The sequence below is a fragment of the Schistocerca cancellata genome, chromosome 3 (genome assembly GCF_023864275.1).
Source record: "Schistocerca cancellata isolate TAMUIC-IGC-003103 chromosome 3, iqSchCanc2.1, whole genome shotgun sequence".
Lineage (NCBI taxonomy): Eukaryota > Metazoa > Arthropoda > Insecta > Orthoptera > Acrididae > Schistocerca > Schistocerca cancellata.
Genome location: NC_064628.1, coordinates 653,803,980 through 653,819,341, shown reverse-complemented (window position 1 = coordinate 653,819,341; position 15,362 = coordinate 653,803,980).

The following is a 15,362-nucleotide window of genomic DNA, read 5'->3' as shown; positions in this document are numbered from 1 at the left end:
TGTAACCCAAGGTTACCTCTAACAGTACAGTTCCGTTTGTTGAAATGTGTCTGCGTAATAGTGTTAATATGTAGATACGTTTTTCACGATCAAGCATCTCAAAATTCGCCTAGATGATTGTGGAGAATCCGCGTAAAAAAATCACACTCATGATGCACTCATGCTGCGTGGCACAAGCGATTCGAAAGTACGTGAAATCAAACCGAGATGGATGTCCGCTTCCCAAGTCTGGCACACAGCAAGCAGACGCATTATCAATTCAATATCTTAAAACTGCTCACTTGAGTCACATTATAATATCTTGTGCCCGTGTTCAAATAGTCTGTGAGCGGACTCGCTCAGTGTTACTACTAGTACAAATATACCGTGTGATGAAAAGGTCAGTATAAATTTGAAAACTGAATAAATCACGGAATAATGTAAATAGTGAGGTACAAATTGACACACGTGATTGGAATAACATTGGATTTTATTGGAACCAAAATAATACAGAAGTTGAGAAAATGTCCGATCAGAATAGCAATAATTAGCATAACAAAGTAAGGCAAAGCAAAGATGATGGTCTTTACAGGAATTGCTCAATATGTCCACCATCATTCCTCAACAATAGCTGTAGTCGAGGAATAATGTTGTGAACAGCGCTGTAAAGCATCTCCAGAGTTATGGTGAGGCATTGACGTCGGATGTTATCTTTCAGCATCCCTAGAGATGTCGGTCGATCACGATACACTTGCGACTTCAGGTAACCCCAAAGCCAATAATCGCACAGACTGAGGTCTGGGGACCTGGGAGGATAAGCCTGACGAAAATGGTGGCTGAGCACACGATCATCACCAAACGACGCGCGCTAGAGATCTTTCAAGCGTCTAGCAATATGGGGTGGTTCTAATAAAACCTCATTTCATTCCAAGCGTGTGTGTCAATTTTTACCTCTCTATCTACATTATTCAGTGGTTTATTAAGTTTTCATGTTTATACTGACTTTTTGATCACCCGGTATTTCAGTTAAGTAGGTAAGGGGGAAGTTGTAATTTTGCAGCAATAGGTTTCGCCGAATCGGTCCTAGTCTTGAGGACTTTCAGACGCAAACTGGAGGGATTTTTACACACCTCTTTCTGGATCTGGGGAAATGCGATTGATTCGAAATAAATAGATTGTAATAAAATATTAGTTAAAATTCATTAAATGAGGGCCAGCTCATAGCAAATTTCTTCGTTTCGTCTATATAAAACCAGAATCGAGCACGCTTAGACGCTTTCCTATACATATACAGGACTTCCAAAATGATCTTTACTGCTTTGGTCAAGTATATTTTAGAAATGGGAGCAGATAGAGAGATGCGGTTTGCGGCATAATGTTCACACACAACTAAAACTGTGTTTTTCTTATTTTCCTAGTTATTGAGTGGCAACCCTTCAGCAGTTGGCACAGTGTGTGGAATGGTTGGTGCACACCACGTCTGTCACCCAGGTCCTGCGGAACTACATCTACTTTTTTTTTTTTTTTTTTTTCTTCGGGCAGGAGTTCCACAAACGGTGAGCTTGCAACAGCACACATTAACGAGGACACACTAGGCCGTACATAGTACTGGAATATCGCTTAGATATCTGGTGTGCTGCAAATGGCGCACACATCTAAGGTGACCATCGTCCACTGTCTCCTGTTTTTCGTTAGATTGTTGTAGCTCTGTCCCAAATTCTTTCAGAAGCAATTCGGTGCACCTGTTTGTTCCTGATTTAACAATTTTGAAATGATTTATCATAAATGAGATTTTCATTTCATGTGCAGCGGTATGTTGGTACTGAAAGGGTATTTTCACAAATAAGTAACGTAAAGAGCTGTGACAAGACAAAATTTGTTGCAGAAACTACGAAAGCGATGTTAGTGACTACAGTGAATTATGATGAAACTTGAAAGTTTTCATATTCTGTTAAGAATACAAGTATGGTGAACAATTTACAGCACTGATAAAACTGTATGCCTGATCTCACTCCTTCAGCTTAGAAGGATACTAATAACATGTAAACAATGTACTTCTTTTAAGAAATTAAAGTCATAGTTCACATTTATTACGTTTAATTAAGTCTTTCTTTTAATATCAACAATTGTAATGTGTCCCGAATTTTGTTCTAGATAAATATGGTCACCTTAACACACAGAACTTTGTTAAGCGACTACTAGAACCTTAGGTGTGTATAAACATCATACCGCAAGCTGCACGTTTCTACGTCTCTCCATTTCTGAAATATAGGTGACCAAAGGCGCAAAGATAATTTTGGAGCACCCTGTATTTCCCATATTTCTTTACTGAGACAATGAGAAGTGGCCGATAATAGGTTATTGTATGCACTGCGTTGCCACCCCGCCTGCCATACAATTGAATATTCCAAATGGCATTTGTCTTCCACTCACTGAGCTGTGTTAAAACTTACTTAATTTACGTTCCGATTTCTTGCTGCAGATGAGTTCTACCTTTAAACATGAACGTTTATTTAATGCGTTTCCACAAATCCTCTTTACTATTGTGTGTAATTTATATCTGCTGATTGGTAGGAGACGCCCTCCCCCTGGCGTTGTCAGCACTACAGACTTTACGTGTCCGGGAAAACAATCCAATTTGACCGAGATGTCAAGGGTTTTCAAAGTTTTCTTTCTGGAGTCGGCAGTTTAAGTGATGACAGGTGTACCGAGTGGCGACACGTGAGCTTAATTAGTTATGCGTTAATGGTAACTAGAATCACTTACTCCATAACAATATATGAATCAGTTTTACATGATGGAAAGTTACTGCATTCACTATATAATTTAAGTGCCGGCCTTTGTGGCCGAGCTGTTCTAGGCGCTTCAGTCTGAAACCGGGCGACCGCTACGAATAATTGAGTCAATATGAAGAGCAAACAACGGTGTCGAATGTTTTCATTCGTTTGTTCCGTCGACACTTTCACTCGAAAAAAAAAAAATGAATAATAATCTAACCGACTGACTCTACTGTTTTCATTCGATTCCTCCCACAGACCAGTTTCGCTCAAAAGAATAAATGACTAATTCAACCCACATATAAAACTACAACCGGATGATTAGATTGTTTTCCAACAACTGCATGAATCGACTGTTTTCGTATGGTTTTTTCCCCTCACTATAGAATTTGACGAATTAATACATCTTCACCTGTATTAAAAGATGATTAGTTGCACCATTTGTTGCTATATTTTGCGATACTTATCGTGGTTTTGGAGATTTCGTATTCTGTTGTTTCTATTGTTCTAAATACTCATGCATTTGAGAATCACTCGCATTTTACGTCACAGTCGGGAAATTTCTGTTTCTATTCGACATACTGATCAGCCTGCTCTCTAGTGAATTTTGTTGACACTACATCCACGATCTGCGTAATTGCTTCTAGGGCACTGTGCATTTTAGTAATAACGATAATTATGAAACCCTGACGAAAATATCTTCTGGGGTACATTTCATTTGTACAACAGCAACTTATCAATTTGTTCACATGGCTCTGAGCACTATGGGACTTAACTTCTGAGGTCGTCAGTCCCCTAGAACTTAGAACTACTTAAACCTAACTAACCTAAGGACATCACACGCATCCATGCCCTAGGCAGGATTCGAACCTGCGACCGTAGCGGTCACGCTGTTCCAGACTGTAGCGCCTAGAACCGCTCGGCCACCGCGGCCGACAGCAACTTATCAATAAATAAGAGTTTACCATCATGTTATGTGACGTTTATAACATTCACTCGTACCACGATCTAATGACATTTGGTGGTGCCTTTACCACGACATAGTTCGTTGCTTTGGCATTTAATTTTTCATTAATTTTCTTCACTGTTTCATCTGTGTATGTGTATGTGTGTTTGTGTGTGTGTGTGTCCATATTAAAAAATAAATCCATATATTCATTAGGGGATCACGTAGAAATTTTAAGTAAATCAGCCAAGAACTTTTAGAGATTTTTGGTAACAACCTTTCCTTTTTATATATTACATGCACGTATGATTCAAATCAGATTGCGTAATCTTATGTAGACATTGATGTTCCTGTTATCTTGAAGGTGAAGTGTGCAAAGCTCCATCAAGATCGGAAGAAAACTGTAGGTCTGTATGAATTAAAAGCCGAACAGACACTCTTCTTTAGCATATAGATAGATGCCTTTGATTGTGTACATCATAAAATTCTACTATAACAGTGAAAATTTAATTTCTTTAAAGGCATTCTCTTGGCGCCGATAGAATCATATAAACGGAAAAAGGTGGTCACAGTAGCAAATGATATGATAGTAAAAAGCGTAAATCCATAGTGCACAAATATTAAATATGGTGTTCCATAAGTTTCAGTGCTTGCCCCATTCCTGCATTTGACATACGTGACAGCTTTACTCGGGAAATCGGAGGCCTGTTCAAAACCTATTAGGGTTTCAGAGGGCACCTGTATATTCACATCAAGCAGAAACAGGCTTTGGTTCAATCAAATGGCTCTGAGCACTAGGGGACCTAACTTCTAAGGTCATCAGTCTCCTAAAACTTAGAACTACTTAAACCTAACTAACCTAAGGACATCACACACATCCATGCCCGAGGCAGGATTCAAACCTGCGACCGTAGCGGTCGCGCAGTTCCAGACTGTAGCGCCTAGAACCGCTCAGCCACCCCGACCGGCAACAGGCTTTGGTTCACTGCTAACAGCTTAATCATCAATGTTACTAGTGTATGCAAATCCAAACAAACACGAGTTTAAGATATCATGAGGTTCTAGACATACGTGGCTATCCACTAACTGCGCACTGTTTTGACAGCTGACAGGGTGTTGTGAGCGCGACTTGAAACAGGGGAGCATCGCTTGGTAGTAAGTACTTACCAGGGTTCTCAGCTAACTCTCTTGCAGACAGCACTTTGCAATATGCGAAACAACAGGCCACGGCGTAAGGCAGGTAACAGGGGGGCAGCAGGTAGCCTTGCGTGTTGGTGCAAGGCGGGTAAAACACGTACGCCTACAGATTGCAGAACGCTGCTTGTGTGAGGTGCCGTCTCGTCTGGAGAAAGTGGCAGAAATTCATTTCACGACCAGAAAAATCTTAACAACTGTAATCAAAATCAGGCAGACACCACATGAAAGGCGAAAACTAGAGGGGAAAGTGCGTCGTATCGCTCCTTCGATAGTATTTAAAATATTGCACTATACCTATTCAGTTAAGAAATTAACAACTTAGAAACACCTTAAGTGATCCTAAAGAGCCAATTGTCCGGAAATAGGGCTTCAGCAACACTATCAAAGTATAGCTTCAGAATGTATTTTGAATTACGAAACGGAATGCTAATTCCGAGATGTAAAGCCGCACTTTAACGCAAAATAAATCCTTAATCAGTACATGTAGTGGCAGTATGAAACAGAAGACGACAAAATATCTGCTTGTAGTTATGTAATTTTCGTTATGTTTAGAAATAATAAATAGCAAAAATGGATGAATGATGTATCTGACTGATTGTAATGTTCTAAGAACTGAGAGGTTCCGATAATCGTGGTCTCTAACTCTGAGCAGCTACACGCATGAGCTCGCAAATATTTCGATAGCTGGCCTCATGAACTTTACCTTTTGTGCAGTATCGCAATCAGATTTGTAATTTATCAGAATCCGTTGTGAATTCGTTGGACCTGTAAATATTTCAAAAGCTTGCCTGGTGAACTTTAGCTTTTGAGCACAAGCGCTGGACCCGTAAAATTTTTCGACTGTTAGCTTCAGGAAATTTTAACATCGAACGTTAGTGTGGTGCAACGCACTTTATAATTTCGTAAGTGTGAGGACTTTTACCTGTCGTTATTTTTCTTTAACGATTCTGAAGCTTTAATAAACGCTTTTATTTGTAAACTGTAACCAAATGGTGTCTGGAAATTATTCTTTTTCCTCCATGACCACCATCCTGTCTGGAATTAGGGCTTAATTAATTATTCATTAAGAAGAAAACAGATTTATCTGGTAATATGACAGGTATGTGATCGTCCCCCATAGTAGCCAAAGCAGTAAACGAACATGATCGATAATACGTTTAAACCCGTTGACTTCCAAGAACACTTCTAGGACGTAAAGGGTGGCAAGTACGGGAAAGCAGAGCAAAATCGTGTATCTTAACTTTAATTTCGTATAAATAGTTTTCAGTCATCAGTAAGTTTACCAATTAAGGCTACTCCAATTTCTTATATATGCAGCTGGATGATATTAGTACGCTTTCGGGTTTAAATAAACATATCTCACCATAAACTTAATAATCTCGTTAAGCTTTTGGATAAAATGTGATACCCTCATAAATGAATGGATAAACTTGAAAAAAAAAAAGAAAAAGTTTGATTCTACTTAAATAAATATATTAAAACATGTAATAATTCTTGAAAATGCTGCTAGGGGTCACCATAAAGTTATTTTCGGTACCAACACAGATTCTTGACAAAAGAGCTTCAAATTTTGAAAATATTATAATAGTGTGGATAATGTTCTCAATACTAGTTTTAATAAAAAAGAAAAACACCGCTTATTAAGAAAAGAAATCATAGACGAAGTAGCTTTCTAGATCCTCAGTGTTGGAACTTTGTTCGTGAGCCCAGCCACGACTGTCGATGGGACGTTAAACACCAATCTCCTCCTCCTCCTCCTCCACCTACCAGCCACGACAAAAGAAAGATTAGAGTTTAACATCCGATCGGCATCGAGATCATTAGAGACGGAGTACAAGGCAAGAATGAAGAATGAGCCGCAGGAGACACAAATAGTGTCAAAGATTCTTTAAAAACTTCGTTAACGAAACCACTAAACAGTATTCCAGCTTCTTCTACGCATCCAGCCTCTCACAAAAATGCTTTCTTTTTCTCGGATATTCGCAGAGCGCTTTCCATTCCCCTCTCGAAAGAAAACTTTAATAATGAGATTAATCTTATTAAAACTGTGGTGGTCAACAATAGTTACGAAGCTCGGTCGGTAGATGACATCTTCAGAAAGAAGATTGGCAAGAAGGGTACTACACTTAGTTCTAGAATTGGAGAAAAAATTCTTCTCAATTCCATTTTTAGGTCCAATGTCATACCAGATTCAAATGTTGCATCAGATTAAATATATATGTAACATTACCTTTTCTACAAATAACAACTTGAGAAAAAAATGTCATCCATAATTTAAAGTCAACTACTAGCCCTCTGCAGAATTCTGGTGTCTACAAGATTTCATGTGACACTTGCGGTGCCTATTACATTGGTCAAACAGGACGTGCCTTTTCAATTCGCTGTAAAGAACATTTTCTGAGGAAAAACGGTTTGTGTGCCCCTAATTCTTCTTTTACAGATCACCTGTTAATCACAGGGCACTCTCCTAAAGGGGTTGAGAATTTGGAAATTTTGCACATTGGAAGAAAAATGGCGTAAACTTGATATTTTGGAGGAGCTGGAAATTTTCAAGCATTTAATTTCGAATGACGGACTTTTTCTCAACGATCAGGTGCAGTTGCGCGGAAGAAGTTATTTCAATGGCATAAAGCCGCTGATTGACGAGATCTAACACTCTGATGTACCAACTACTACTTGCAGATTCAGAGATACCTTTTCTTCCACTTTTTACGCCTCATATATGTAAATTAAATAAACTCTTTTCGTTTTTGTAACGTATCTATTATAGTAAGCAGTAATGTGATTTAATGGATTGTTTCGTATATGTCTTCTTTATGCATTTATTCTGGAATTTTTGTACTACAGCCAGTCATTCATTAGTTGTATTTTATATCATGCAATATCCCGCTATTTTAATTACTTCATGTACACCGTTCAGGTGTTCGTTTATTTCCCTCTCTGCAGTTACGAGAGATGTTTACAAAATAGCTTGTTTTACCAATTGCCAACAGATGGCGGTATTGTCTTGAAGTTGCCGTGGCGCACAAGTCATATGATTCAGTTTTGTGTTGACTGTAGCAGAGGACACATGGCAGCACCTATTGGCTTACACCTCTGTTGCATTTTATTTTAATTCTGACTATCTGACGCTGTCAGGTATGACCGCAGCTTTCGTATTTTTTGGTACGTTATGCTGTAACATTTAGTTTTAATTTTGTCCGAAGAAGGTGTCCCTTGTGACACCGAAACCTACGTCACAAATTAATTGTGTTCGCGACTGAGGGCTGTGTTTTTCAAAATTTTATATTATACAACAGTCGCTGATTCACAGCCATGTTAAAAACCTTAAGTATTTCTCTACTCCGACGAATAATCATAATCATATCTACAGGGTGAACATTAATAAAAGCGAGAAACTGCAGGGACGGATTCCTGACTGGATATGTAGGGAAAAAGGTCTGGTGAAGAAGTGTCCGAAATGGACGATGTTTCTGCAACGACGAAAGATCGCCCTGGAGCACGGTACACAGCTGGGCCGCATCCACATCACATCATCAAATGTTCAAAGTGCCCTCCATGGGACTGCAGGTGAAAGGGGTAGCAGCGATTGTCGAGCTGGATACACATAAAGATACTTTGGCTTACACAATGTTGGCGATCACTTGTCTGGAACTTGTAATACAGTTCGTCTCAATATCCCTTAGAACCCGGTCCTCCAGATCTGATATACACCCAGTCCGCTTTCTCCCTGCACATTCGTCTGTGTGAAAGGATCCATCATCACGTAAACGCCCAAAACGGGCTTGAAATTTTGTGTGCGATGGTTGGTGTCTGTATGGGTACATGTTTGTGTATAGCCGTGTTGCCACTAAACTATTTCCATCTGCTTGGCAGTACACAGATACGATCTCGGTTTGTTCCTGCCATGAATACCAGACCACTCTGTTGCTTACAGTACGCTACGTCAATCATACAGCCTGCCAAACACTTCAAATAGTGAGAGGAATTGTCATTCGTTAACGCCATCTGCCGTAGCAACGGTGCATTTCTGGACACATTTTAGTACGACGTTATTCCTTCCTTTTCCATTCAGGAATCCGTCCCTGCAATTTCTCGATTTTTTCAATGTTCACCCTGTATGTTACTTCTCAATAGAGTTTTCTTATTGGTTCACCGTACCTCCTATATTACTTTATAGAAATTAATGACAGAGACATCATTTTCAAGATTTCGTTCTTCGATAGTGACAAAGTACACCAATAGTTTAAAGTTCTTGTTTTAGTTAAAAAACTTTATTTTGATAACATTTGTATAAAAACAAAGTATTGGGTGGAGCCTATTGACAATATAATGTTACCGTTATGAACAATAGTGGTTGGAATTATTCGCTTTCTTTAAAGAAGCGTTGAGTACTGCACGAATAAACTGAATTACATCAACGTCTATCATCACTGGTGAGTACTGTTTACTTTTATAGCTTGAGTTACTTAACTTTTACTTCGTCATTACTTGACAGCGTTCGCAACGATAAAATGCTTGTCTGCAAAATTTTGTGTTACGTTTTGCATGGGCAGGCATGTTGCCTATCTCCTAACAGGGAGACGCACATTACAGGCGATTTTCAAACTATCCGTATGCATCTTCAATGCATCGGTCTCATCGGTTTACACTCACACCAAAGACGTGCAACCTCTCTGAGACTCTGATCTCATCATTCGGGAAAGACGCGCTAAGTGCTGTCGCTTAACGTTTGGAGGACGTCTTGAATAATAATCTCCTTTATGGAGGCAAAATTATTCTGTCTAATGGATATTTTCGTCAAATATTAGCCATTGTCAAAACTACAGTTATACAATCGCCCTTACGTGTCACATCAGAACACATAAGTTGACTTAGAACTAAGGACAAATGCTGAGATCGTTTCACTGAATGGTTTTCAAAACTGCGTGCGGGGATTTACCATCAAACATATTACTTCAATGAAGCAACAAAATTCCTTAACATTGTTACAGTAATGTCGATAGTTCTGGTAACATCATATTTAATGCCACAGAAATCAATGAACAAAATTTTTCTCAGTTCTGTTCAACGGCGATTCTGTGTCCAAAAATGATGACTGAGAACGATTAATGAATATGCCATTCCTAATTTTTTACCCAGAGAGACAAAGGTTTACCTCCTTTCTAATACTGTCAAATTTGAAGAAATAAGCAACGTTCGCTGGTACCCCGCATAATTCTTGAAATCCTTAAATCCTACAAATTAACCACCTCATATATTTATGTTAAAGAACAATACAGCTATTGAGATAATAAGAAATCATAACCCTACTCAGGGATTAATTAATGGTGCAAAATTAATTCATTTAGCCGAGTGCATCGTTACTGCTGAATAACACTGCGCTCATACACTGCATTAATCTTACACCTTCTCATCCAACTATTCCTTTCCAAATGATAAGAAAGCAATTGACAATAAAACTAGACTTCGCTATGATTATTAATAAAGCATAAAGTCAGGCGCTTCAAAGGGCTCGATTGTATTTACCAGAACCTGTTTTCTCCTGTGGATATTTATAAATGGATAATTCACGAGTCGGCATATTGAGTGATATTTGTGTTTGCGATAAACACGCATACAGCCAAAAAGTAGACAACGATTACATTATATCTTCTAAGACTTTTTACGAAGAAGTTTTGTAAAATAAGGAGGATTTAAAAAATAAAGTTAATCTGGCTAAGACAATAGCTGTTTTTATGTTTTACGATTGACCATATTGTATATAATGATATCGGTTTCTTACAATGAGACTAATCTTTGCTACTACTACTCAGATCATTATAACTTTCATTAATAAATTCTTGCATTTATTAATTTGTGCATTACTATATTACCTGTAGGTGACAGATCTGGATAGAGTGCGAATTACTCACAGAGGCCATCTCGTTAACAGGATTGACAAGTAGATGTAGATGTAGATGTGCACGCCAAAATGACCCAATCCAAACCCAGCGCCGATGTAACAGTGGTGCAGCACTCAAGACCGTAGTTCAGAAATAAACGAGTTGGTCACACATAATGAAAATGCTAGAACTGACTGAGACTATCTAGAAGCATAGTTCAACTAAACAACCTGCTCTTTCGTCTATGCTCGGAGTTAAAGTTACGCAGTAGCTTTACGTTCTTTTGTTTGGGTATGAAGTTAAAGTTTCCTTGGAACAGTCTTCATTCAGTGTAGTACAAGAATAATTTGAGAAAAGTCCTATCACTTCCCCAAGCACGAAGACCAATCCGTCAGCGACGTCGCGGCTACCATCGGCGTTGTCTTTAGGCGGCGGCTGATCGGCGGCGCAGAAGTTGGCGTTTGCGTGAGATGGACGTCCGAAATGTACTTCTGGTTTCGAGTGAACTGTAAAAGGACGGCCGTGCGCTGGCCTAAATACTGTCCAAATACTGTCGGATATCAAGGAATCTACTTTCGGTCAGGTGTATTGTGGGAGCAAGTAGCATCCCGCGACCTGCGACCTCTGGTGGCGCTTCTAGAGCCATCTAACGCAAAACCAAGGAATCTACTTTTCGCATAAAAGTGGTAGCGTGGCGTCGGGTGGCAACTAGTGACGCTAGGATCTATGATGTGTAGTCGACCTATCCGGTGTAACGTAAGAACAAACCTAGGATTGTTTCAAAGCTGGGGAAGAAATAGCCATGCCCTTTCAATAGAATCGTCCCGGAATACGCCTTGAGGGATTCAGGGAAATCACAGAAAACCTGACTCTGGATCATCAGACGCGGAACTGAACCGTCGCGTCACAAATGCGAGTCTAGTGAGCCAATCCCCGTACAATCTTGCTGTATATACGCCGCTGCAAGACAGACACTGGATCCGTCCATCCCTGAATACAGCCTGATGAAATCGAAGGATCCTGTGTTTTTCCATAATTATTTATTTCTTATTTTATTTTATTAATTTTTTTAGCCTGTGTAGTCTTCCCAACTTTCGTTTTATAATTCTGCGGCATTCTTTAGGGCTTGGCCGTTTTGGTTCAAATGGCTCTGAGCACTATGGGACTTAACAGCTGAGGTCATCAGTCCCCTAGAACTTAGAACTACTTAAACGTAACTAACCTAAGGACATAACACACATCCATGCCCGAAGCAGGATTCGAACCTGCGACCGTAGCCGTCGCGCGGTTCCAGACTGAAGCGCCTAGAACCGCTCGGCCCCACCGGCCGGCGGCCGTTTTGGTTCTTCCTCTCAAAAAGTTTTAGTTTCCAGTTGATGTTTTGCTCCTTCTCTTTCCTGCTTTTTCTTCAGATTACACATAATTTTTGCATGGAGAGGATGTCTTTTTCCTATCGGAGGGTTTTCTTTGCACTTTCTACCAACTCAACCTTTGAAGGAGATATTTGAAGCGTTGGTAACATAGAACGACGATGACGTACGAGAAGTTCCAGCAACCGCAGTCGATGTAAATGATGTCAGTTTCGAAGCCCTGGGAACCATTTCATCTAACAGTTCTGGAAATTTTTCGGTTGTAGAGGGTTGTGAAACATTTTACTGTGGAACACTGGAATGAGAGACAGTATCTGAAAATGTCTCAGTTACTGAGACGTGCTTTTGAGGTGCGTTGCCTTGGGGTTGGTTTTCTTTATAGTGAGTAGTAAAACAGAGTTGAGCCTGTTTTAGCCTCTTTTTCCCCATCTGGTATAATCTGCTTTGTCCCACTGTGCCAAAGTGCAAAAAGATGGCTTTCGAAATTAGCACCCACATTAAGTTGATCATTCAAAAACTGAAATACTCTGAGAAACATGCTTAATCAAATTAAATTCCTACCCAGTTCTTATCATGTTATGTTTCTCTATATGTTATGTTTCTCTATAAAGTACTGTACCAAGGAAGTCAACAGCGCAGCAAATTTCGGCAAAAACTTTAAGAAAATCTAGAAGGAAAAGGAACCGGCACCCTCTAATGGCACTTATGTACAACTCCCCAAAATGATACTAGCTCCAAGCGTTGTCTGACCAATGTCAGCACTAGTCACAGAGAACAGGAGGTACCGACGTTGACCAGCATAACCGGTTTTACTCGACGCTACTACGTCGCAACCATACTTAGAGATCAACGGCATTAAACTCTATTAGGATCCATGTGGAAACTTCAGAAGCATGCAGACGAATGTTAAACTTAAGTGACAGCAGCACTGAATAGCTGAATCAAAACGCTCTGTACTTTGTGCGTAGAAAACAATCTGATTGCTAGAATACTTTGTATATTTTCAAGCGGTACTGCCCTACGGCATAATTGTTTGGTCCAGCACAGTCAAAGGTGTTTGTTCTACAGGATATGCAGTAACAGTATTATGTAAAATCCCTTCAGAAACTTAGGTATTCGTACACTTACTTCACAATACATATACTCGCTACTGGTAGTTGTGATTTATAGAAAAAGTTAATTTATGATGTACTCAGCAAATTATAACAACAATCTAGAAGTAAAAATAATTTACGTATTGACTATATATCCCTAACTACGCTCCAGAATGGGATTTTATGGTCTGATGCAAATTTTTATAAGAGGTCACCGGCGGACGTCAGGCAGAAAATAAAATATCTGCAGATATTCAAAAGCAAGATAAGGGGATACATCATTAACCACTCATTCTAATACTTACCAAGAAAACTGGGACCAAGGCAGTAAATTCCACTTAACTATAATGTTCGTATTTAAGAGATCTTGACTGTCCCACTATACGGACAGCTAATAACTGTCTATGTGTACCGAATGCTCCGTTTTAAGTATTAGTTGCAAACAACAGCTCAATACTACATTGTCCAGCCACAATAATGTGACCACCTTAAAAATTTTGAATAACAACCCTTTGCAGCGCGGACCTCTGGAACATATATAGGAAAGGAGTCGATGAGGTCCTGGAAGATGCCGACAAGAAGGTGAAACCATACCAACTCTAATCCGTGACCAGCAGCGCTAAGTTTATCGGTTAAGGATCCATGGCGTGAACAGCCAGAAAGAGGAGGTCCCAAAGTTTCTAGGTTGGGTTGGTGGTCATGGGAATACGCTAAACTCGTCCTGGTTGTCTTCGAGCCACGCACATGTACTGCGAGCTGTGTGCCACGCTGCATTGTCCTACTGGTAGATGCCATCGCGCGGAGGAAAAAGTGAACTGCATGGAGGAGTGAACCTGATCCCCAAGGATGGATACATACTTGTGTTGATTCATTGTGCCTACCAGAATGACGAAATAACCGAAGGAATGCCCTCTGGCCTGGACCCTAATGACGATTGTTGCAGGATGTTTGATTTCAGATGTTTCACGGCGTATACGACTACGGCCATCTGTCCGATGAATCATAATACGTGATCCATCAAAAACGTCCAGCTGTCGCCATTCAGTGGACGTCCAATTGGAGTACTGGTATGTAAATTCCAGCCTTCGTTGCCGCTGAACAGCGGTCAGCGTGTGTGCATGAACCAAGCGCCTGCTGCTGAGGACCGTACACAGCAATTTTCGCTGAACGGTTGTGGAGGAGACTCTCCTGGTAGCCCCTTGCTTCATCTGGGTCGTCACTGGCCCAACGGTTGACGTCTATTCTCCCGCACACATTTCGGCGGCAGTCGTCCACCCCTGTCATCTCTAGTCCTTGCTCCACCACAGTTACCTCGACGCTAGCTTTGGATAGGGCCATTTTGGCGCGCACAGTATACTTTAACCACGATGGGAAGCGAATAATTTAAAATCATAGATCATTCGGAAATGCTTCCAAACTTGACACGGAAAACAATGATCGTGCCGTTTTGGACACCAGATAAATCGCTCCGTTTCCGCATTACGACAACGACTGCACTATTTTTAGCGTGCCCAGGCACGTATTGTATAACTTCCACTGCTAGTGCTGGCGTCTGACGTTTGTGAGTGATACGTTGCCGCCGAACGTAGGCGGTTGTCTCATTAACGTGACTTGGCCGTGTATAAGAGATGGAAGATTGGCTTATTTTGACGTTGGTTCTCGTACAGCAAATACCTAATATAATACAGAAATAAGTCCCACAATCGCCAGGGTAACATGATTACCACTAGTCATTATTAGTTGACAGTTGACTTTACAGAAATTGCGTATATTGGGTGATTCTGCCTGTTGATGCATAAGTTGACTTGTTTCACATACCTAAACATTCTCCTTCGCTATAGCATCTGCAGAACATAATGTTTGAAGAAATGAACTTTGCTGGGCGTTGTGGCCGAGCGGTTCTAGGCGTTTCAGTCTGGAACCACGCGACGGCTACGGTCGCAGGTTCGAATCCTGCCTCGGGCATGGATGTGTGTGATGTCCTTAGGTTAGTTAGGTTTAAATAGTTCTAAGTTCTAGGGGATCATGACCTCAGATGTTAAGTCCCTTAGTGATATGAGCCATTTGAACCATTTGAAATGAAATTTGATTGAACTATGTGAGTGATTTTCAGT